The sequence below is a fragment of the Phocoena sinus genome, chromosome 14, assembly GCF_008692025.1.
Source record: "Phocoena sinus isolate mPhoSin1 chromosome 14, mPhoSin1.pri, whole genome shotgun sequence".
Taxonomy (NCBI): domain Eukaryota; kingdom Metazoa; phylum Chordata; class Mammalia; order Artiodactyla; family Phocoenidae; genus Phocoena; species Phocoena sinus.
The window spans coordinates 16,087,562-16,113,897 of record NC_045776.1 but is presented as its reverse complement, the minus strand read 5'-3'; the positions used below and the strand labels follow the sequence as shown (position 1 = coordinate 16,113,897).

General features: G+C 44.3%; 1 protein-coding gene across 4 annotated transcripts in view; it reads right to left on the bottom strand.

Annotated features, from left to right (window-relative positions):
• The window catches only part of ALPK2 (alpha kinase 2), an 87,088-nt gene that overhangs the window by 59,205 nt on the left and 1,547 nt on the right, over positions 1-26,336 (bottom strand). The window lies entirely within an intron of this gene.

Below are 26,336 nucleotides of genomic sequence, written 5' to 3'. Positions count from 1 at the left end.
GGCCCCGTGTCCCAGAAGGGAAGCGGGGAAACAGCTCCCGTCCTCACGGTTTCCCTCGGTTTGTTCTAACCCAACCCCGAGGTTAGGGGAACTCGAGTTGGGATTACGTGCCCCCATGAGCCCCGACCCTGTCAGCCCTTTTGTCCCAGCATCTGAGGGCCGGGTCCCCTCGTCTGTACCCTCACACACTCCCGATTTCCGATTGTGCAGGTAAGACTCTGTTCTAAGAAAAAGGAACTTAGAAAACTCAGTAAAGCCTGACTTTAAAGATTACTGCCCTGCTTAAATGAAAAATAAAGCCAAACACCTGTTTTTTATCTGTTTGCTTTCCTCCGTATAACTCTAATCACCATCCCCATCCCATCCCCAAGGCACCCCCCTCCCCCCAGGCCCAAGATGCTTTGGAAGAAAATTGAGGCAGAAGTAGAGAGACAATTTTTTCTGGTAATTCCCTGTACCCACCGTTGGCAACTAGGGCTTTTTCCTAGGACTTCGGAAATAACTACAAACTGGTTAACTTAACAGAACACACATTCCCTTAGTTCTGGAGGCCAGAGTCTGGAATCAGGGTGTCCCCAGAGAAGAATCTTTGTCTTTGGACCTCAACTAGTGACATCTGCAAGGAACCTAATTTCTCTCACGTTCTGAGGTTCCAAGTGCATACGAACTTGGGGGCCGCTTTTCAATCCACTACAGCAACCCACTTTTCCCCAGGCTTCCCCACTGGCCCTCCTTCCTCACAGCCTATCAACTCCCAACAGCAAAGCCCCGTCACCTGACCGCGGGGTGTGGCTGAGAGCGAGGTTTAGAGTGAGGAACAGAGAGGCGTAGAGGGAGGTTCTAGCCACAGGACAGGAACCGAGAGCCTGACTTTCTTCCGGAGGCTATGCTTGTTTCTGGGGTGAAAGTAAAGTCTGTCGGGAGAATAAAACTCAGTACAAAGGGGGGGTCTATCCCTTGCCAGTGCTCCGCTTTTGCTACTGAACCAAATTCCCAAGCCCAAAGCGCCCAGACCCCAGTTCGTGTAAGTTTCTCCGTGACGCAGCCTAGCGACCAGACCGTAGAACAAGCCTCAGAGCTACCTCGCCAGAGGCCAGGGGCTCAGGGTATTTATGAGATTGAAGCAGGGCGGTCTGAGGCACGAGGAGGGTGGGGAAAGGTGATTGGAAATAAGAAAAAGGTGAGACAGTTGTTCTCTCCACACTCAAAAATGGAGGCTCTTCGCACGATCTGAGGGTGGAGTTTTCGGCCCTCTGACGTCAAAAGGTCACTGAGCGGACACTCGCGCATGCCCAGTTGGAGGGTGGGTGGTCCTAACCAGCCTCAACCAGCTCAACTCCGACTAGACACAGCTGCCTCCAAGTTCCTGGAAAATAACTCAGGCAAACGTGCCTTTTGGGAGACTTCCCTGGTGGTGCAGTGGTTAAGAATCCGCCTGCCAATGCAAGCGACCAGGGTTCCAGCCCTGGTCTGAGAAGATTCCACATGCCACGGAGCAGCTAAGCGCGTGCGCCACAACTACTGAAACCCAAGCGCCACAACTACTGAAGCCTGTGTGCCTAGAGCTTGTGCTCTGCAATGAGAAGCCCGCGCAACCCAACGAAGAGTAGCCCCTGCTTCCCACAACTAGAGAACGCCTGCACGCAGAAACGAAGACCCAACGCAGCCAAAAATAAATAAAGTTTTTTAAAAGTGCCGCTTGGAAGTCATGAAAGTCTTTTGTAGCAACAGTGAAAACAACCTTGACTGGTGAAGGCAGGTGAACTGGACTTGACTGATAATTACCCACGGCTTCACCCTCCGGGAGGCTGGTGTTCTAAAGCCCAGCCTTCCAGACCCCGTAATTAGCATCAACCACTTCAGACTGTTCTTGGAGGGACCTGTCTGTGCCGGAGCCCCAGGCTCTCCCATCTGTGATGGAGAGGCAGTGACTGGGGAGTCCCCTATATTTGTTGTCAGATTTAGACCCTGAACAAGAAATTTAGAAGATGAAGGGGTAAACAGTTTTCATGATGGTTATTTTCCCACCCAACGCTATCAGTTTGATGGTAAATGCAAAAGCACTTGTTTTTAAACCATCACTTTAAAAAAAGGCCCGAAATCGCAAGGCAGTATCAAAATACCTGTGCTGACTCAGAAAGATAATTTTTCAAGCATCAGCAGAAAGGGAAACTTACAGAATTTGCAACTTTACCTCCTGCCCTGCCCCTACGCTCAGCTCTATAAATACAGTGGAGGCCGTAAATTGGAGGGGGTGGGGGAATACGACTTCTCCCCCTTCTGTCTTGCCTCTGTACGTAGATTTAATTCAGTTCGACAAATAATATTGACAGGCACTGTGTTTGTTCTTGGCATTTACAGATGAATTCGACCCAGTGCCTGTCTCCACGTAGCTCACAGAGTAACAGCCCAGCTGGGCTTACAAACAGCTAAAATATACAGTAAATGCTAGCAGAGAGATTAGGAATAAAATGTTATGGGAGAGATTAAGTTTCCTTCAGGGAGAGGAGAAGGGACAAGGGTAGCAGAGAAAGATCCAGAATCTGCTGCCTGTTTATTTACATTTGTTAATTCCTTCATTCCTTTATTCAACAGAGAATCGTGGAAAGCTCTCTACGTGCCAGGCCTCATCCTACCTGCTGGGGAAAGACTCTCACCAGAAAAGATTCTGTCTTCTTAGAACCTGAATTCTGTGTAAGGAGGTAGACAAAGCCAAGGCGGTCAGAAGGTACTCTACAAGGAGAGATGATGGAGGAAACAGCATGAACAAAGGCACTGGGGCATCCAAAGTGCCCATTTATCTGGAATGACTAGGATTTGGGAAGGGTGGGAGCAGGGAGACAGCTGAAGGAGCCCACAGGCTTGTTCTGGAGACTCCTACACATGGCACACACAGATTTATTCCTATAGCAAGAGGGTCCATCCAAGTATGACAGGGGCTAGGAAAGTGATGTTGTCATTGGTCTGAACAAGGGAATGATATTCCCAGATTTAGGTTTCAGGAAGATTGTTGCAGTAACATGAGAGTATCTTAGAAGAGAAAGACAGTGGTCCAAAGAGTCTATTGCAGCGGTCTAGATAAAATTATGAAGACTGGGCTACAGTGGTGGCTGAAGGATGGAGTGTGTTGTGGATGGAATTGTGTCCTCCAAAAAGATATGTTCAAGTTGTAACCCCTGGCACCTGTGTATCTAACCTTATTTGAAAATAGGGTCTTTATAGATGTAATCAAGTTAAGATGAGGTCACACTGAATTTGAATGGATCTCAATCCAATGACTGGTATTCTTTATAAGAGGGAAATTTGGACACAGAGACACACAGGGAAAATACCATGTGACCATATAGGCAGAGATTGGAGAGATGCAGCAACAAGGATGGCCAGCAGCCATCAGAAGCCAGGAGAGAGGCATGGAATGGCTTCTCCTTCAGAGAGAGCCTCCAGGAGGAACCAGCCTTGCCAAAACCTTGATCTCAGACCTCTGACCATCAGAACTGTGAGAGAATAAGTTTCTGTTGTTTTAAGCCCCCCAGGGTGATAATTTGTTATGGCAGCTTTTGGAAACCAATAGGGAGAGGAAGATTCCAACTCAGGAGACACTGTAGAAGGAAAATTGACAGGATTGGGGGACTGGTTAGATGTAGGCATTGAAGATGAGGAGGACATCAAGGACCATTCTCGGGCTTCCAGCTCAGGGAATTGTGTTATAAGCTCTTGTGGGACTGACACACCTGTTTGCTGGAATACTTGATACACTAAGTAGGTGCTTAATAAATATGCATTAAATAACAAGTGTTGGCAAGGATGTGGAGAAAAGGGAACACTTGGTGGGAACGTAAATTGTTTCAGCCACTATGGAAAACAGTATGAAGATTCCTCAAAAACTTAAAAATAGAACTACCATAGGATCCAGCCAGTCCATTTCTGGGTGTTGATCTGAAGAAAATGAAAACACTAATTTGCAAAGATACATGCACCCCAACGTTCATAGTAGCACTATTTACAATAGCTAAGATATAAAAGCAGCCTAAGTGTCTATCAACAGATGAATGGATAAAGAAGTGGTTTATACACACACACACACACACATACACACACACACACACACACACACACACACACACAGTGGAATACTACCCAGCCATGAAAAGGAATGAAATATTGCCATTTGCAACAACATGGATGGATTTGGAAGGTATTATGCTTAAATATGTTAGACAAAGACAGACAAACACTGTATGTTTTCACCTATATGTGGAATCTAAAAAAATAAAACAAATGAACAAATATAACATAACAGAAACAGACTCACAGAAAGAACAAACTAGTGGTTCCCAAAGGAGAGAAGGGTGGGGGGAGAGGCAAAATAGGTGAAGGGGATTAAGAGGCACAAACTACTAGGTATAAAATAAATAAGTTACAAGGATGTAATGTACAGCACAGGAAATAGAGTCAATATCTTATAATAAATTGGTATGGAGTATAATGTATAAAAATATCAATTGACTATGTTGTACACCTGAAACTAAAATAATATTGGGAGTCCACTATACTTCAATAAAATAAATAAAGAAATAAACATGAGTTAGCTCAGCTACCATCTTTGGGCTCGAACAGAACCCCTGTACAACTTAGTTATTTGTGTCGAAGTTGTGCAGGGGGGATGGAGATAAGGCGCAGGCAGTGTGCCTGGGGCTGCCAGGAGGAGCAGGGTGGGCGCGGAATCGTGGCGGTGTGTCTGGGGAGGTACACTAGACATCGCAGCGAATAGAGTGTGATGGGCCCCACGGTTCATCTCTCTCTCTGTGTCACCACAGGCCACATCCTGACCTCTGCTCCTCCAGCCCCGATGAGAAGACCGACTGCAACATCTCAGACTGCTCCTCTTCCCACCTGGTGTGGGGCTCCCTCCCCTGCAGCCTGCCAGCTGTCCCCAGACCCCAGTCCTCTTGAGGATCCTGCCTGGGGTCCTCAGGACCAGTGTCCCTGCCGCCTCCACTGGTCCTTCGGATCAGCGACCGGCCAAGAAGCTTCTCGGCCTCCCTTTTCCCGGAAGTGCGGAGACTCTCCAAGGATCTGGCTGGGGAGGGGCGTGGTTAACTAGCCTGGTCCATCCCACATTTGTAGAACGCTAGCTCTACACACGATGCGACGCCTGCAGTGTGACATGTCAGCAAGGGACGGGTCAAGAGGATGGGAACTTTGAAGGACCACAGAAAATAGGAGGTTTGAACTGATCTGAGCCTTTCTGCGGAGAAGATATTCAAAATCTAGGAAGGAGGATGACACTGGAAGCGCCCCAGGAGAAGCCGGCTGCTCCTTTCCCTGTTTCTTCCCTGCCTTCAGGATTCCTGCCCTTGCCCTTCGTGATGAAGGTAATTGAGGAGAGAAACTGGGGCATAAGGGAGCGTAAGGGGTGGCGGCAATTTGCTCGGGCTCGGGCCCCCCCCCTGCTGCTTTGTACCTTTGACTTTCTCTGCGTTCAAATCCATCAGTATCTTTTCAAGCCAATCCTCTGCGTTCCTGGATCCTCTGAAAAGGGCAGCACCGTAACAATTACGAAGGTCAGCTTAGGACATGGAATTAGCGCATTCATCAGCTCAGAACCCTCTTGCCCTCCTTCAATCTGTGCTGACACTCCTACCCCATGAGACCCCTTGCGAGAAGAACCGCCACTCAGAAATTTGAGATGGGGAGATGGAGAGGACACAGCAAGACCCTGACAGACGTGGGACACTTCTCACTCCCCTTCCTATCACCTCGCTGTTGAAGGAATCTTACTCCATGGTTGCTTTTCTCCTTGTATCTCCTTCGTGCTCTCTCCCCAGTCAAGCAGATGGAGAGGTCATTCCTTACTGCCTCGGGGCGGGATGTGGTGAGGGAAGAACTAAACCAGCCTGTATTCTAGACTCTGAGCTCCTGGGCATCAAAATGCCTAAAATGTCAGGGGGATTTAGAGGATTTTCAGAACAGTTAGAAGATTCAGAGAGGCCTGACCCCCTTCTTAAAGCATCACCCCTCCCTCTCTGTCCTGCCTTGTCGTCTCTATAGCACCATCACTGCTGATGATACAGGTACCTCTGTTTATTGTCTGTCCCCCCACTAGAAGGTAAGCACCCTGGGTTGGGGCGGGGGACTTCACTTTGCTCACTGTTGCATCCCTGGCACGTAGAAAGAGGTCTAACATAGAGTGGGTGTTCAATTAGTATTTGCTGGATGAACAGAGTATTTTGAGCAGAGACAGACTTCCCCTGGTGAGAGAGAGATCTGCTGGCCTGGGAGCAAAGGAGAGGAAAGAGGCACCTGGTGTGTCTCTGCTCCCAGCTTCCAGGAGAGAAGGGCAGTGCTCTTGCCAGAGAGGTAGCAAGAGCCCTGGCAGACAGCGCTGCGTGGGATCTCCCAACATGGGCCATCAGGCCCCTGGTGTGGCACAGAAAAAGCAGGAGACCTGAGGCTGCATGGCCCAGGGTAATGGTCACCTCTCGGCAGTGACCTCAGTGGACCAACAGCACCAGGACAGTATATGGACAGATGTCACAACCCTGCAGAACAGGGCAGGAGGACCTCCACAGACTCAGGTGAACGTTTCCCGCAGTCTGCATATGTGTGGCTCAAAATGGGAGAGTTATGGTAATTTCCTTATAGTAGTGGGGAGCTGGGCTTGATTCCAGCCACCTGTTTGTGAGGCCCCTGGGTCTTGTTGTACACACGTGCCTATACCCCTTCTGTTAGTGACGTGAAGAGAGGTGGAAGGACAGGGGAAGGACCGTGTGGTTATTGTATATAGGTGGGAAGCAAATGAAATTTCAGACTAGTGGAGTTTTTTTTTTTTTGGGTGGGGGGAGGGTGCAGGTGTCCAAAGCTATTTTGAGCACAGCAGGAACATTCTGTTATTTGCCCAGCAGGGAGCTGGGTCTCTTTCCACTCCACAGGTCAGTGATACGGCCCCCCAGAGGCTCCAGCCCCCACCTTCTTAATATTCTCATCTATATACACCAGCTTCCAGCCAAACTGGACCTTGCCGTCCCCTAACGTGTCCCTCTGAGCCAAATTCACGCTCTCCTATTGGCACTCTTCATTATGGCTAATTACACTAGACCTTCATGTGTTCAGTAAAAACTGGTTAGGTCAGAGCCTCTTCTTGTAAACTCTTTTTAGCAATTAGATTCACTCACTATATGGATTCGAAAGGAATTCACCTGAATTCCTTTACCATATGTGTGAAAGTTCACATTTTCAGGAGCCCAGCAATGAGCTGAGGGTTAGCGGACCGGCAGTGAGGCTAGTGAATCGCATCTGGGTACCCACGAGGGCTGAGTACAACCAGTTTCTGGTTAACATCATGATTTTTTCCCTCTTCGTTAATGTGTGATATCACAAAAGAGCAAAGATAAGCACGGGGGAATTCAGACCCACGCCCAGTTGTCTCAAGGGAAGGAATCTCACCTATGACTTTGAAAAGCACCGTTTTTACCAATATTATCTACTCATTTTATTGTTCCTATAGAGTCTACCAGCTCTGGAAAAGTCCTCGCCAACCAAGCGGTAAGTATTGGATCAGTTATCGTCTGGTGAGAGTCGAAGCCAGCCTTGTTCTGTATTCCCAGAGGATGGGAAGGATAGAACCTTCACCATCTCAGCCATGATGCTCAGTGCCCAATTTGGAGGAAAATATCTGATCCCCTTGAGAACTGGTCTGATACTGACCCAGTTACTGGTGTGTGTTCTAACTATGAATAGGAAGGCTATGGGCTTATTGTTTTTTAACTATCTGTTTCTTAAACCAATCACTAATTTATTTGAACAGGTAATACATACACAGCACAAAATTCACACGGTATCCGGTGAAAGGGTGTAGAGTGACAAATACGTCTTCCTCCTACCCCTTCACGAAGTCCCCTTCCCCAGAGGCAACCACCGTTATCAGAGTTTATTTTAGTTCTAAAGAGAGTTAAGGGGCTCAGCCCGAAAATGGAATTAGGAAGCTGTGTAATGTCGTGATTAGGGCTTGGAATCAGGCCAACTCTGTTCAAAGCCTGACTGCACCACATCCTGACCCAGAACCCAGACACCAGCAGGATTAATCCCCTTGGGTTGTTGAGATAATTAAATAAGCAAAACACAGCCCCAGGCACATATTTACATTCAATAAACATCAGCTATTCTAAGCGATTGGGCGACTGAGCTTGGAGGAGGAGGGCCGAAGGGATGGACGGGGCACAGTTGATTACTCTCTGGGGAAAGCCTTCAGCCTTCACTACTCTAAGTGCGGTCCCTGGAAATCCCTGGGAGTTTGTTAGAAATGCATGATCCCAGGCCTTCCCCAGACCTGCCCAATGAGAAGCTGCTGTCAGACAAGCTCGGCAGGTGGCGTGCATGTGTGTTACAGTTTGGGAAGCACTGCCCTATGCAAGCCCAGGAATCCCTGAGGGAATGGGCCATAGAATCCCTGCCTCTGGGGAGCCAGTGATGCTGTTTCTCCCCCTTCAGACTAGGAGCCTCTTAGACTTCTCAGGATGAAAATTCAGGAGAAAAACACGTTTAAGGGAAAAGCCACTTCCCCTCCCAATCCCCAGCTTTCTTTTCCACATCCGATTTCCCAAGCCCGGTCACCTGTGACCTCCAATGTGGCTAGAATGTGTCCTCTCTTGTCCTGTAGCTTGATAGCAACCCAATAGAGGGCTTGGGGGCAGGGTGGCATGTTGTTTTCAGAGTGATACAAGAGACACAGTGGAGCCTGCCCAACGAGCTGCAGGGCTGCCAGGATGCCAACTGGGACGTGAAGGTCCTGGCAGTGGGGGGCCGCCTCAGTTAGGGCTTGTCATTAGAAACAAGGTCTGCATGGGGTGAGGGGTGGAAGGCTGGAGGGGCTCAGGGGGTGACAATCACTGCTGTTTGCCACATGTTCCAACAAGGAGTATATGACATACAGGAAGCAGCCCTTTCCTTAAAATAGCATTACGTACTATGATGGTGGTTACATGTCATTATACACTTGTCCAAACCCATTGAATGTACACCACCAAGAGTGAACCCTAAAGTCAACTATGGACTTTGGGTGTTAACCACGTGTCAGTGTAGGTTCATCGGTTGTAACAAATGTACCTCTCTGGGTGGGGAATGTTAACAGTTGAGGAGGGCAGGGGGTAAATGGGAAATCTCAATACCTTTCCCTCAATTTTGCTGTGAACCTAAAACTACTCCAAAAAAGAAATTTTAAAAAAGAGAGAGAAAATTACATCTTGTCACTGGATCAGCTGTAGAAGAGGAAAGAAAACCAAAGTTGAGGCCTGGGGCGGTGTGCTTTTTAAAAATCACCATTACAACAGAAATAACTTAGAGCTGGGCTGTCCAGTCCAGAAGACTTTAGCCATATGTGGCTAGTGAGCTCCTGAGGCATGCGTGGTGCAACTAAGGAACTGAATTTAAGTTTTTATTTAACTTTAGTTAATCTGCATGTAAAATTTTTAACGACACGTGATTCAGTTAGGAAAAAATTTAAGTAGGTTCGGAACAGTTTGGGTATGTGAATCTACTCTTTCAACTGTTAATTTCATAAAATCTCAATACAGATCATGTATTTCCAATAAGTAGTTAGCATACAAATTGAGTGTAAACTACACACCAGATTTTGAAGACTTATAACCAAAGAAAAGTAAAATATCCCATTAATAACTTGTATATGGATTGCATGTTGAGATAATATTTTGGTTACACTGAGTTACTAAAATATAATATTAAAGTTCATTTCACCTGTGTCTTTGAACTTTTTTAACAATGTGGCTTCCAAAATAAATTAAAATTACATACCCGGCTTACCCACATACACTGCTGGTGGGAATGGGAAATGGTGCAGCTTCTTTGAAAAACAGTATATGATATTTCCCCAAAGGTTAGACATAAAGTTATCCAGCAATTCTACTCCTAGCTATTTACCCAAGAGAACTGAAAACATATGTCCACACAAAAACGTGTACACGAATGTTCACAGCAGTATTATCCATAATAGCTACAAAGTGGAAACGGCCCAAATGCCTATCAACCGATGAATGGACAAAAGTAGGTACGGTAGATCCATATAACATAATATTATTCAGCCACGCAACGGAATGAAGTATTGATAGATGCTCTAACATGAATGAGCCTTGAGAATATTATGCTAATTGAAAAAAAGGCAGACAAAAATCACATATTGTATGATTCCATTTACAGGCAGACCTCAGAGATATTGCGGGTTCAGTTCCAGACCACTGCAATAAAGCAAATATCACAATAAAGCAAGCCACACGAATTTTTGGTTTCCCAGTGCACATAAAAGTTATGTTTACACTATACTTTGTCTATTAAGTGTGTGGTAACATTATATCTAAAAAAAAAAAAATGCACATAACTAAATTCAAAAAGACTTCAGGGCTTCCCTGGTGGCGCAGTGGTTAAGAATTCGCTTGCCAATGCAGGGGACATGGGTTTGATCCCTGGTCCGGGAAGATCCCACATGCCACAGAGCAACTAAGCCCGTGCGCCACAACTACTGAGCCTGCGCTCTAGAGCCCGTGAACCACAACTACTGAAGCCAGCGAGCCACAACTACTGACGCCCGTGCGCCTAGAGCCCGTGCTCCGCAACAAGAGAAGCCACCACTGTGTGAAGCCCACGTGCAGCAACGAAGACCCAATGCAGCCAAAAATTAATTAATTAATTTTAAAAAACCAAAACACTTCATTGCTAAACAATGCTAACTACCATCTGAGCCTTCAGCGAGTCATAGTAGTAACAACAAAGATCCCTAATCACAGATCACCATAACAAATATAATAATAATGAAAAACTTTGAAATATTGCAAGAATTACCAAAATGTGACACAGAACCATGAAGTGAGCAATTGCTGTTGGGAAAATCATGCTAATAGACTTGCTCAATTCAGGGTTGCCACAAACCTTCAATTTGTCAAAAATAAAATAAAAACCAGTATCTGCAAAGCACAATAAAGTGACGTGCAATAAAACAAGGCGTGACTGTATACGAAATGTCCAGAACACGCAAACCTATAGAGACAGAAAATGGAGTTTGCCAAGGGATGGTGGAGAGGAGGATAGGAGGTGGCTATTCATGGGTATGGGGTTTCTTTGGGGGACGATGAAAATATTCTGGAATTAAATCGTGGCAGTGGTGGCACAGCTTATGAACATACCTACACAAAGTTACATGTGTGGCTTGCATGATATTTCCACTGGACAGCACTGATTTAGATGCAATAACAGCTTCTTTCCCAGCTGTCACTGGTGAGGGTGCAGAACTTAGCCAGAGCTAATCAACATGGGGTGATTTATGTTGCACCCCACCCCCACCCCCCAGGGGACATTGGGCGCTGCGGTAGAGATGAGAGGTAGAGGTTGCTACTGGCCAGAGGCACTGCTAAACATCCTACAATGCACAGGACAGCTGCACATAATAAAGGATTATCCAGCCCAAATGTCAGCAGCATCCAGTTTGGGAAACCCTGCGCCAGAGGCTGCTCAGAGTTTCCCAGCCTCCTTTGCACCATCCCAGCCTCTCTGACTGCCCTGCGGTCAGAAGGTATGTTCTGGGCATGACCTTCCCAGGACGCTTTCTCCTGGAGTCCAGCCACTTCACAGGCATTCTCAGGCCAGGAGCTCCTCTGGACACCAGTGTGGAGACGGAGACATTCTAGGCATCCTAATTCCAGAGTGGATTAGATGTGGAGTCCATGACTCTGTCCTTTCTCCCTGAGCTCCAAAATGTTATACTTTATTTATTTATTTTTATTTTATTGTTTTTTTATTTTTCTTTTATTTTATATTTTATTTATTTTATTGTTATTATTTTTTTGGCCACGCAGCTTGTGGGATCCTAGTTCCCCAACCAGGGATCAGACCCCGGTCCCCTGCAGTGGAAGTGCTGAGTCCTAACCACTGAACAGGCAGGGAATTCCCAACATACTTACTTTAGATGAAGCTGGCCTTGTTCTGGGTGGAATTACCATTCTTCTTGTTGTTTTCTCTTCTGTGTCAGCTTTAGATGAAGCTGGCCTTGATCTGGGTGGAATTACCATTCTTCTTGTTGTTTTCTCTTCTGTGTCAGCTTTAGATGAAGTTGGCCTTGTTCTGGGTGGAATTACCGTTCTTCTTGTTTTCTCTTCTGTGTCAGCTTTTGAAGCCAAAGACATCTAGAATTTGCATAGTGTGTCATAAATGGGCTCCTTCTCTGATGTCCGAAGTAAAAACCTAAGGAAGATCCTGACTTGCTCTGAAGTGCTTTGTTTTAAAAATTATCCTTTCTGTCTGCATTAGTTTTTTGTTTGTTTGTTTGTTTGTTTTTGCGGTACGCGGGCCTCTCACTGTTGTGGCCTCTCCCGTTGCGGAGCACAGGCTCCGGAAAACGCAGGCTCAGCGGCCGTGGCTCACGGGCCCAACCGCTCCACTGCACATGGGATCTTCCAGGACCGGGCACGAACCCGTGTCCCCTGCATCGGCAGGCAGACTCTCGACCACTGCGCCACCAGGGAGGCCCTGCATTAGTTCTTTATGGCTGCTGTAACTAATGACCACAAACTTAGTCACTTAAAAGATACGAATTGATTATCTTACAGTTCTGGAAGTCAGAAGTCAGACATGGATCTCCCTGGGCTAAAATCAAGTTAGCGGCAGGGCTGCATTCCTTCCTGAAGCTCCAGAGAAGAAGTCTCTTGCCTTTTCCAGCTTCTAGAGGCTGCCTGCTTTCCTTAGCTCATGCCCCATTCCTCCATCTCCAAAGCCAGCAGCACAGCATCTTCCAGTCTCTCTCTGACTCTTCTCCCTCCCTCTCTCGCTTAGAAGGACTTCTGTGATTACATTTGGAGCCCTGGGAAATCCAGGGTAGTCCCCCATCTCAAAACCTTTAACTTATTCACATTTGCGAAGTCCCTTTTGCCATGTAAGGTAACATATCCACGGGTTCTGGGGACTAGGGCATGGACCTAATCTTTCGGGGGCATTGTTCTGCCTACCACACTGTCAGCTGAACCTGGGCAATCTGCTGGGTGGTCCCTCGGCCAGCATCCTCATTCCACAGGGAGAAGAAATTGGGGCGTGTTTGCTTTTCCAGAATTGTGGAATTTTCCCAATCAGAGTTTTGAGGTAGTTAAAATGCTGACTTTCCAGATCCTAATTCTCAGTGACTTGTGCCCCAAAATGGTCAGTGATAGATTTAGAAACTGTGTGTTATAGGCTGAATTATTTCCCCACCCGCAAATTCATGTGTTGAAGCTCAGAATGTGACCATATTTGGAAACAGGGCCTTTAAAGAGGTGAATAAGGTAAAGTAAGGTCCTTAGAGTGGCCCTTAATCCAATATGACTGGTGTCATTAGAAGAGATTAGGATATAGACAGCAGACACGTGCACCCACAGAGAGATGACCGCACAAATGCCCAGTGAGAAGGCAGCCACCTCAAGCCAAGGAGAAAGGCCTGAGAACTAGCCAGCTCTGCTGACCCCTTGACCTTGCCCTTCTAGCCTCCAGAACTTTGAGAAAATAAATTTCTGTTGTTTAAACCATTCAGTCTGTGGTATTTTATGATGGCAACCCTAGTAAACTAAAACACGACTTTCCCATATTTATACCTTCATATCATTTGAAATGAATGATCACTATTCAAATCTATACATATTATTTTGGTTGACAATGTTTCTGGAGTGCTTGTCACGCTTGCTGGATTGACATCCCCTTTTGTACATGGGCCTTTCAGATCACAGGGCAATGTTCAATTCAACATTTATTGAGCTCTTCTAACGACCAGGTACTGTGTGCTCAGTAAGGCTCACCACTGACCACAAGGAATTCACAGTCCAGCAGGGCAGATGAATCAGGATAGTGTGGATCTAATCCAGTGTGATGGACAGGAGAGGCTCTAAGTGAAGAGCTGTAGGACTAAGCAGACGGAGTGACCTGGGAGCACTTGAGTCCAGATGACTGCGGAGCTAGGGGGCAAGCATAATCCAAATCTGCCTTGGGCACAATTAGGTAATTTCATAAACAATCTGGATTTTGGAGCCAATTAATGGGGTTCTTTTTCCTGAATGATCCTGGCTCTTTTCTCAAACTTCGGTGGCCCTTGGCAGTAGCAGCAGCAGCTTCAATTTGTGGTGTGTTGACCTGACTGCCTTAGGGAATCTGAATTCCATTATTCCCACTTGAAATAAACGTGCCATGTTCCTGTTAATTAACATCTTTGAGCCTTGTGGGCCGGCTCACACTATTATTACAAGGATTGAAGGAAATAGCAAATGCGGGGCATTCATTCAGTACTAGGAACATGAAGACACTCAGTAAAGGGTGATTATTTTTGTGGATGAGGAGACACTTCTGTTTCTCCCCACTGGCAGTGCAAACTTTTAACCAAGTATAGAAGCTGGGATGATGATCTAAAAGTGTACCTCCCAGTCAATATCATCTTTTACCTACACAACTGACTGATATGGCTTATTCCTTATTGCTTAGTTTTGGGAAGTAACAATTCCGTTTCAGAAAAATGCCTTAGTAAAGTGTCATATACGTGCCATGCAATGAACACAAAAATATCAATATCACCATTCATAAGAACACAGCTTCCCAGTGAACAGGGTAACCTCTGGTATAAATTAGATACAAATAGAAGCTATTTTAAACCATAAGGATGATTGTTAGTAATTTACAATATTAGTGCACCAAATAGCTCCCCAATTACCTGGGGCTGTGAATTCTGAGGGTGACTTTATATGTTAGTCAGCTTAGACTGCTCTAACAAAATACCATAGACTGGGTGGCTTAAACACCAGAATTTTTTTTTAACATCTTTATTGGAGTATAATTGCTTTACAATGGTGTGTTACTTTCTGCTTTATAACAAAGTGAATCAGTTATACATATACATATATCCCCATATCTCTTCCCTCTTGCGTCTCCCTCCCTCCCACCCTCCCACCCTCCCTATCCCACCCCTCTAGGTGGTCACAAAGCACCGAGCTGATCTCCCTGTGCTATGCAGCTGCTTCCCGCTAGCTATCGGTTTTACATTTGGTAGTGTATATATGTCCATGCCACTCTCTCACTTTGTCCCAGCTTACCCTTCCCCCTCCCCATATCCTCAGGTCCATTCTCTAGTAGGTCTGCGTCTTTATTCCTGTCCTGCCCCTAGGTTCTTCGTGACCTTTTATTTTTTTTCTTAGATTCCATACACATGTGTTAGCATACGGTATTTGTTTTTCTCTTTCTGACTTACTTCACTCTGTATGACAGACTCTAGGTCCATCCACCTCACTACAAATAACTCAATTTCATTTCTTTTTATGGCTGAGTAATATTCCATTGTATATATATAAACACCAGAACTTTATTTCTCATAGATCTGGAGAACCAACTTGGTTCCTGGTGAGAGCTCTCTTTCTGGCATGCACACAGTACAGCTGCCTCCCCATGGTCTCGCCTCTTTTTCTTATAAGATCACTAATCCCACTGTGGGGGGGAGGGGGGGTCCACCCTCATGAACTCATCTAAACCTAATTACCTCAAACATTGTCAGATTTATCCATTTTTCTTTCCCTTTATGCTTAGACAGACTTTCCTCACCTTGAGATCCACATTTCCTTCCATTTTATTTGATATTTTTTTGGTAGCTGATATTTTTTTTTTTGGTATTTTTTTGAATTAAGGACTCACAGGACTTTAGTGCCTGGGAAACAGAGATCTTCTTGTTGAATCCCTTCAGTTCACACTGAGGAAAGAGGCCTCAAGAGGAGGAGAAATGACACAGGACGTGCAGCTGGTCACTGGCAGAACCAGGACTAGAATTGAGGATTCCTAGGCCCCAGTCGGTTTTCCTTTTCAAAAACACTAGTTTTACTCTATGACATATATCACAGCAAGATCCTTTTTGACCCACTTCCTACAGTAATGGAAATAAAAACAAATGGGACCTAATGAAACTTAAAAGCTTTTGCACAGCAAAGGAAACCATAAACAAGACGAAAAGACAACCCTCAGAATGGGAGAAAATACTTGCAAGTGAAGCAACTGACAAAGGATTAATCTCCAAAATATACAAGCAGCTCATGCATCTCAATATCAAAAAAAACAAACAACCCAATCCAAAAATGGGCAGAAGACCTAAGTAGACATTTCTCCAAAGAAGACACACAGATGGCCAAGAGGCACATGAAAAGATGCTCAACATCACTAATTATTAGAGAAATGCAAATCAAAACCACAATGAGGTATCACCTCACACCAGTCAGAATGGCCATCATCAAAAAATCTACAAACAATAAATGCTGGAGAGGGTGTGGAGAAAAGAGAACCCTCTTGCACTGTTGGTGGGAATGTAAATTGATACAGCCACTATGGAGAACAGTATGGAGGTTCGTTAAAAAACTAAAAATAGGGGCTTCCCTGGTGGCGCAGTGGTTGAGAGTCTGCCTGCCAATGCAGGGACGGGTTCGTGCCCCGGTCCAGGAGGATCCCACATGCCACGGAGCGGCTGGGCCCGTGAGCCATGGCCGCTGAGCCTGCGCGTCCAGAGCCCGTGCTCTGCAACGGGAGAGGCCACAACAGTGAGAGGCCTGCATACCGCAAAAAAAAAAAAAAAAAAAAACTAAAAATAGAACTACCATACCACCCAGCAATCCCACTACTGGGCATATACCCTGAGAAAACCATGATTCAAAAAGAGTCATGTACCACAATGTTCATTGCAGCTCTATTTACAGTAGGCAGGACATGGAAGCAACCTAAGTGTCCATCGACAGATGAATGGATAAAGATAATTTCAGCCATAAAAAGAAACAAAATTGAGTTATTTGTAGTGAGGTGGACGGACCTAGAGTCTGTCATACAGACTGAAGTAAGTCAGAGAGAGAAAAACAAATACTGTATGCTAACACATATATATGGAATCTAAAACTTTTTTAAAAAATGGTTCTGATGAACCTGGGAGCAGGAAAGGAACAAAGACACAGACGTAGAGAATGGACTTGAGGACACGGGGAGGGGGAAGAGTAAGCTGGGACGAAGTGAGAGAGTGGCATGGACATATATACAGTACCAAATGTAAAATAGATAGCTAGTGGGAAGCAGCTGCATAGCACAGGGAGATCAGCTTGGTGCTTTGTGACCACCTAGAGGGGTGGGATAGGGAGGGTGGGAGGCTCAAGAGGGAGGGGATATGGGGATATATGTATACATATAGCTGATTCACTTTGTTATACAGCAGAAACGAACACACCATTGTAAAGCAATTATACTCCAATAAAGATGTAAAAAAAATTAAAATTAAGTTAAATTCAAAAAACTACTAGTTTTCAATAATGCAGGTAATAAATGAATACAGTTTCCTTTTAAAATGTTACATTACTAATCACCCTTCTGAATGCAATATTCCTATTTCCCTCCCTGGAGTTAGTCACCATTATCATCTTGGTGTGTATCCTTCGAGACTTAAAAAAAATAATTTTATGTATATATATGTATGTATGTATAAGAACATACACTATTCTGGATTAGTTTGGAGGGCATAAATGGTATCGTGCTCCATGGGTCATGCTGCACCATACCTTTCTCTTTATATTATGTTTTGAGATGCCCATCATCTGAACAGGCCACATTTTATTTAGCTGTTTCTGCATAAATGTTTCCTTAGACAAACAATTCTGCAAAACATTATGGTACACAGGCCCCCTGGGGCCCGTGTGTAAGCTCTTCTTGAGAGTAGATACCGAAAAGTGACACTGCTGCCCTTCTTCATGTTAAAAGATACCACCAAGTTACGTTCTTGCTGGCAATGAACCCATTTCTCCATAATCTCAATAACTTGATGTTATCATCCTTTAAATCTTTTGTCTGTCTGATGGGTGAAAATGTTACATCTTTTAAATTTATATTTTCCTAATTACTCACAACATTGTACATCTTCTCATATAAATAACCATTTAGATTCTCTCTTCTATGAACTTCATATTTATTTACTTTTACCTTTTTAAAAATTCAGTTGTTAAGGGTACTTTTCTTATCTATTTGGTTTTCATATGCCTTGGAAATTAATCTTTGTCTCTTACATGTTTGACATATTTTTCCTGGTGTGTCACTTTCATTTAATTTTGTTTACAGTATTTTTTGTTATATAAAATTTTTAATTTGATGTAATCAAAACTGTCACATTTTTTCTTTGTTTTTGTTGTTGATGTTCTTTACATCCCAAGAAGAACTTGTGGCTTTCAAGGTCATAAAAATAGTTTCCAATACTTTTTCCAGTAGTTTATAGTTTGGGTTTTTTATATTTAACTCAAAGATCCATCTGGGGCTTCCCTGGCGGTACAGTGGTTAAGAATCTGCCTGCCAATGCATGGGACACGGGTTCAAGCTCTGGTCCGGGAAGATCCCACATGCTGTGGAGCAACTAAGCCCATGAGCCACAACTACTGAGCCTACTCTCTAGAGCCCATGAGCCACAACTACCGAAGCCCTCACGCCACAACTACTGAAGCCCGCACACTGAGAGCCTGTGCTCTGCAACAAGAGAAGCCACCGCAATGAGAAGCCCGTGCACCGCAACAAAGAACAGCCTCCGCTCGCCACAAAAGAAAGCCCGTGTGCAGCAACAAAGACCCAATGCAGCCAAAAATAAATAAATAAATAAATAAATTTAAAAAAAAGACCTATCTGGAGTTTATTTGAGGTCCATTGGTCTTATTTTTTTCCCCACACGGATGGCTACTCGTGTCAACTTTGAAGATTTTGCTTCTTCCCTAAAACTTGGCTATTTCTATCTTAAACCAAATTCCAACATATTCTTAGGTCTGATTCTGTTCTCTCAACTCACTTTGGTTTATCTATTTATCTGTTTGGGGCTACTACCGCACAGTTCTGATTACCACAGCTTTAGCGTTCATATAGATAGATGGTTGGTTAACCCAATATTTTTTCGGTCCCTTTTCAGTGAAGCAAGTTCACTTTCTGTCATAGCAAAAAAAAAGACCAATAAGGCATGTCTCTGGCACTCAGCTCCCACCCAAGGCAGTGATGAGAGATTTGCTACAGGGACTAAAACTCATCCTCACAGCCAAAGGACCCTCCTCTCACCAGCCTCTCCTGCTGCCACCCAAATTCTTGTCCCGTCCCTACTCCTCAAAATAAAACTCAGCTGTAGATGGCACACCTGTTTTGGATTAGTTACAATAAATCAGGATCTGTATTTATTTCAGTGGCTGGACAGGTGAAGCCCAAGCTGCATTTATAGCAAGCCAACTAGAAAGCAGAGAAAAATCCAAGTCATGAGGTTTTTTTCCTCTTAGGGCAAAGGGGTTACACTTGACAAGCCCTAAACTTCCTGTTGTTTCCAAAATCCTGTGATTCTTTACAGGAACGCCTCAAGTTGTAGTATTCACACTAGGTCTCATTCTAGTTAAGCCCATGGCTTAAATTCTGCTCAGCAGAATCACTTAGAGAATCACTTAATTAAAGTGATCACTTAATTAAATCGCTTAATTAATTAAGAATCACTTAATTAAAGGTGCAGATACAACAAGTCTTGGGTAAAATTCAGAGATCTGTATCTTTAAACAAGCACCTTAGCAGGTGATTCCAGTGCAAATCATCCCGGCCCCCACTTGGAGGCAGTGCCCTGAGGCCTTGGAGCCCCTGAGCAGCAGGTCTTTGTGCCCCCCGTAGCACAGGGGAGACTCTGTAACACGTGTCCTGTAATGAGGTAGCCCGATGAAATCAGTTAGTAGGGAATGACATCAGTATAACGTAGATGCTGCATTGGCTCATGGGCAATTTTTCCTAGGCTAAGGGCCCCTGAATAGCTGGAGTAAACTATAGAATCTTGAGCAGGAAAGGGAATAGCCTTTAACTCAGCTTTTGCATTGGCAGCAGGGACCCTTTTTAGTCATATTTTAATAAAATTAAAACTGAAGCCTGGGGGGTGGGGGAGGGATGGACTGAGGAACTGGGGTTGGGAGATGCCAACTATTACACATACAATGGATAAACAGCAAGGTCCTACTGTAGAGCACAGGGAACTATATTCAATCTCTTGTGAGAACTATAATGGGAAAGAATCTGAAAAGAATATAGGTATAACTGAGTCACTTTGCTGTACAGCAGAAATTAACACAACGTTGTAAATCAATTAGACTTCAATTAAAAAATAAATTAAAAAAAACAAAAAAAAGAAGCCTGCCCCAGTGCTCCTAAGAGGCATACTCCAGGCCGGGGTCACTTGAAGGCAGGTGGCACCTCCCAGGCCCAGCTTCACAGACGGCTCCACAGAGACCCATTTCTGTTTTCGCATCTCAGCCTCCAGCTGCTCTGACTAAAGGGCTGCCAGCACTTCCACTCAATGACCTTGTGTATGTTTAATCTCTGCTGTGGCGGCCCTCAGGCAACCTGAGCCGCCTCCCTGGGTGGTCCAAGTGAACTTCTTGCATTCATTTTTTGCTTTTGTCTCTAGTTTTTAAATGGCCTGTTTATGAAGTAACCTGCCGGGAATACTATTTTCCCCAGAAGGCCTAATATTTTAGCTGTGACTTTGCAGAATGTGAGGTGTTGCAGGAATGCATATGCCGCACCAGAGCAGAAACAAATTACACGTGGAGAACGCCCACTACCTTGATTTGAAAAGTAGTACTGAATAACCTGGCGCTTTGTTCCTTGGCTAAGACTGCAGAAAATCAGGTGCAAGGGGCTCCAGTATCCTTGAGGGAGCGCTTTCATGAAGGGTACAACCTCTCAGGAAAGGTGGCCCTGCTCTGCCGGTGTGGGACCTGGAACCCCCAGGGTGACACTTGCATTCCACTCCCTGAGGGCCTTAGAACCACCAAAATCAGGACCTCTGGGGGTGGGGCTTGGGCACCTGTATATTTAGAAAACCAACGATGGTTCTAAAGCACAGCTAAGATTCTCAGTCTTAGAAGTTCAGAGAATCATTTGGGAGCTTTTAAAACCCTCAGTGCCCAAGCCACACTGCAGACAAATTACATCAGAATCTTGTAGGGGGAGTGAGGGACGGGGGCGGTACTCAGGCATCAGAATGGTTTAAGGTCCCAGGTGATCCCAGGTACAGCAGGGTTGAGACCATTGCCTTAGGGTTTCAGTGGGAAAGATCTCTTCTTGCAGACCAGGACTTTTGGAACTTTAGTGTGCATACAAATCTCCTAAGAATTGGGCTAAAATTGCAAATTCTGATTCAGCAAGACTGGGGCGGGGCTTGAGATTTTGCATTCTGCCAAGCTGGTCTGCAGACCACAAGGTGAGTAGCAAGGCTGTAGGTACTAAGGAGCTTCCGTTGATTTTTTTTTTTTTTAACATCGTTATTGGAGTATAATTGCTTTACAATGGTGTGTTAGTTTCTGCTGTATAACAAAGTGAATCAGTTATACATATACATATACCCTCACATCTCTTCCCTCTTGCATCTCCCTCCCTCCCACCCTCCCTATCCCACCCCTCTGGTGGTCACAAAGCACTGAGCTGATCTCCATGTGCTACGCAGCTGCTTCCCACTAGCTATCTATTTTACGTTTGGTAGTGTATATATGTCCATGCCACTCTCTCACTTTGTCCCAGCTTACCCTTCCCCCTCCCTATATCCTCAAGTCCATTCTCTAGTTGGTCTGCATCTTTATTCGCATCCTGCACCTCACTACAAATAACTCAATTTCGTTTCTTTTCATGGCTGACTAATATTCCATTGTATATATGTGCCATATCTTCTTTATCCATTCATCTGTCGATGGGCGTTTAGGTGGCTTCCATGTCTTGGCTATTGTAAATAGAGCTGCAGTGAACATTTTGGTACATGACTCTTTTAGAATTATGGTTTTCTCAGGGTATATGCCCAATAGTGGGATTGCTGGGTCGTATGGTAGTTCTATTTTTAGTTTTTTAAGGAACCTCCATACTGTTCTCCATAGTGGCTGTATCAAGTTACATTCCCACCAACAGTGCAGGAGGGTTCCTTTTCCTCCACACCCTCTCCAGCATTTATTGTTTGCAGATTTTTTGATGATGGCCGTTGATTATTTAATACCAACTGAGTACAACACCTGCAGTGAGCAGTAATCATGCAGGTCCAGGATGGTAATGGGTTTAGGCAGAAGTGGCACAGTGGGCTTTGTGATTAAAAACAAAACAAACGTTTGTGTTACTCCCCGGGTCAGCCGTGGAGTAGTGCTGACAAGAGGCGTGACTGCCACATTCTGAGAGATGAGTGATTATAAACTTCGGCCCTTCCCATCATCAGCAGAGAGCTGGCTTATCCGCCTTCCTGAGTCAGTGCTAACAGTTGTTATTTGGGGTGATGCATTTTATTATGCAGATGAATTCGAATCTCAGATTGTTCTGTCCCAGATATGAAAACTGTATTGCAAGAAGGTTTAGATTATCAGCTTATATCTTCCTATGCTTTAAAAGAATTTTACTGGAGACCCGTGTCTGCCTGTCACTGGGTGGCCATGCACATTTCAAGCTGCCATATACCGTGTTATTACACTGCCTGCCTAGCTACTCGGCTGCACTTAAATGAACTTTCCTACCACATTTGTCACATGAGCCTACACAAGTGACACATTTCTATAGATCTTACTACACACACATACATACACACATACAGAAGCACAAGTAAAACTGGGAAAATCTGAATAAGATCAACAGATGGTATCAATGTCAATGTCTTGGTTGTAAAAATTATGCTACAGTTTTGCCAAATGTTACCATCGGGGGAAGCTGGGCACAGTGTACAGCGCTCTCTCTGTCTCATTTCTTACAACTATATGTGCACATACAATATCTCATTAAAAATTTCAATTAAAAAAAGGTATTAAATCCTCTTGTAGCCAGCCAAAAGGAGGCTGATATGGGGAGAAAGGACATATGGATTAAGAAGGTAAATAATAAATTGAAAAATGAAAATACTTATTAAATGTTAACTGCATAATAGGTATGGTGCTGAGCATTTAATCCGTACAACACTCTGTGAGGTGGTGGTGGCGGTTATTATTATTGTTATTATTATTATTTTGTTTTAGATGAGGAAACTGGGGCTGGGAGAGCTTAAGTAGTTTTTCCCAGGGCACAGAGTCAGAAAGCAGTAGGGCAGGAACCAAACTCAGGTCCAGAGCTCACCACACTATACAAAGAATGAGGACATGCACGCTGATTCTCTGGAAGGAGAAATCATAGTTAGGGATGAGGAAAGTGCTTCAGTGGAAGTACAATTTGAAGGACCTGCACCTTGGCCTTGAAGGAGTAGGTGAGCTGAGCTAGCAACAAGCTGAGTGATGGCGTTCCAGACCAGAAGATGGAAAAAACACATTCTGAGAAAAGTCTTCCTTTTCCAGAAAAGGTAGCCAGCGTGTATGTCTGCTTTGCCTCTCACAGGTAAATAGAAGCAATATTGTGGAAGGTCTTGAATGCTAGGGGGATGTGGTAAGATCTTCCTGGATCTAGTTAGCAATCTGTGAGAGCTGATAAGCCACCAACAAGGCCAAGGTTGTATCTGAATTACCAGCATTCACAAGGAAGCCGAATGCAAAGTGTGGTCAGTTTAGCATAAACCAATCCATCCCCAGGGCCAGAAGAGCAATGGGTAGTAATTTCCTAGTGGAAAGGTGGTATATGAGGGGAACTAAGGAATGTACTTACGACAATGAAGGCCATAAAGTAGTTGAGACCAATGATTATTAGAATCATACATGACTATACCTGGAATTCGCAGCAAAAGCAGTTCTAAGAGGGAAGTTTATAGCAATACAATCTTACCTCAGGAAACAAAAGTCTCAAACAACCTAGCCTTACACCTAAAGCAACTAGAGAAAGAAGAACAAACAAAACCTAAAGTTAGTAGAAGGAAAGGAATCATAAAGATCAGAGCAGAAATAAATAAAATAGAGATGAAGAAAACAATAGCAAAGATGAGTGAAACTAAAAGCTGGTTCTTTGAGAAGATACACAAAATAGACAAACCTTTAGCCAGACTCATCAAGAAAAAAAGGGAGAGGACTCAATCTAGTTGTCTAGTACCATATGGCTATTTACTCATTCAATTATTGAGTGCCTATTACGTGGCCAGTACTATTCCAAGGACTTGGGACATTTCAGTGAACAAAACAGTGACCAAACTCACTACCATCATGGAGCTCACCCTTTATGCTGATTCCTGGTCAGGAAGATTCTTAACTATCAGAACCTAAGAATACATTTCCATACCGTACACTTGAGTTCCCATGATCCCAAAGAGCAATGCAAATCTCTCTGGGGCGAAGATGGGCAGCTATGCAGAAGGACAGACACAGTACTTCTGATTAAAGAGTGAGGATGATCTTACCCCAGTGTGGCTACAGGGAAACTTAAGAGGGCCAGACTGGCCGGCCCTGCCTCTGAGTTGGATCAAGAAAGCAAGATCAGAACCAAGGTGAACAACTGGCAGTGTGACCCTTGAAGATGACTCAAGTTAGCCTGGGGTACCCTTTCTGTTTTCCACTCCCAAACTGGGATTAATTTAGAAATCTTCCATAAATGTAGAGCAACTGGGGGCTTTTCAGTCTTAGCCTGGGTAAGTACTATTTCAAGACAAATCAGAACAAGATGCTTTGCCTTGTTAGAGTGGGAAAGGAAGACAGCAAGTAAGGACTCCTGGATTCAGTTTAGTCTACACGTTTGCCTTGTTCTTGTAACGTAGAATTAGAGATACGGAATTTTTCTCAGCATGCTAAAAGCAATACACAGATGAAGAGAAAATACTAAAAGATAAGATGCTGGTCACTGTTTCTACTGCTAGTCACCTTCAAGAAAGTGAATCAGGCAAGAGTCAGGAGAGGGCAAATTTATTAATGTTACCTTCAACCAAGGATTTTTAACCATTTCAAATTTTAAGTTCCCACGAGCCTCAGATGTCTGAGAGTAAATATTTTAAATGTCTTTTGACTTAGTTACGGAAAGATTCACCAATCTTGGGCTGGGTTTTTTTTTTTTTTTTAGCAATATTATAAAAAATTTGATTTAGTTTCCAATGACCCCCTAATGCTTTGGTGTCACATTTGCAATGATATTTAGCCATTTCCTGTACATGTGTAAGAAATACAGACATCTCCTACAGTTAGAGAGTAACTGTATGGGTTAACTTGCATGGGTAAAAGAAATCTGCACTCACTATGCCACTATACCTGTGGCAGAACATTCCTGCTTTAGTTAAGGGTCAATAAATGCCACAGGTACAGAGACCCTATTTCTAACTTGGGGCTACACGGAGCTACTTAATATATAGCTTCTACTCACATTGTCCCTTGAGTGAGAGGTCAACTCTGCTACTGAGAACAGCAGAGTGAGAAACGGCCCCTCTATCTGCAGAATGCAAGCTTTCTAAAAATTCATGTTCAGTGTCCTGAGATAATTGCCTTGGTCATGTGTGAAACCACAGATGGGACCTTGAGCTGATAGCTGGCAAGGTAGGTGTGCATCCATGAATGTGTGACTGTGTGAGCAAGAGTCCCATTAGAAGTTTGGCAGAGACAAGAGTGTCCCAGGGACCGCCCCTTCTATTTCACTGCATTGCCAGGAAACAAGTGAGCTTCCTGGTCCCCAGGGCTCTCCATCTCAGAATTCAGGATGACAAAGGGGGCTCCTTCCTTGAGCACCTCTCAACTTTTGGCAGCTGAGGGAGCTAGGCATTGCCTCCCACAGTGATGGGTCTAAAACTAACATTGTCAATAGCCCCCTCTCCTTCACTTACTTCTTTTGGGCCACTTTGCTCCCCCCTTCCCCTTGCTCCACACTCAACCTTTAATAATTGAAGTAATTTGCCCAGTGAAACGCTCAACATGGATAAACGACTGTGAAAAGGCACTTAGCTGAGTCAGGAAGAGCATTTTATGAGTAGAAAGGGAAATGCTATAGTTATTGACATGGAAAAATTTACATTATAACTTAATTTTGTATTACTTTTTGGCCAAACCGCCTCCATAAACTCCTCTTGGGCATGAATCTGTGGTCATTGGTGTGTTAAACAACGAAAAAGGATAAAGCTGGCACTCCTGCAAAGAAGTAAATTATAGATGTGACCTTTATACAGCTAATTTGGCCCGTGGAACAGGACAATTTGCTCAGGAAAAAACTACCCTGGATCTGGAGATTTTTAGATTTTTAGGCTATTTTATGACTGGGTCTTTAGAAATCAATATATTAAATTTTTACTTTTTCACAAAGGGAGTTCAATAACTTTGAATGCATTTGGGAATACTTAATTTTCTTTGGAGTATATCTAGTCTTCTATAAAAACAATACTAGGTCCCAACCACAAAGCTGGGAGA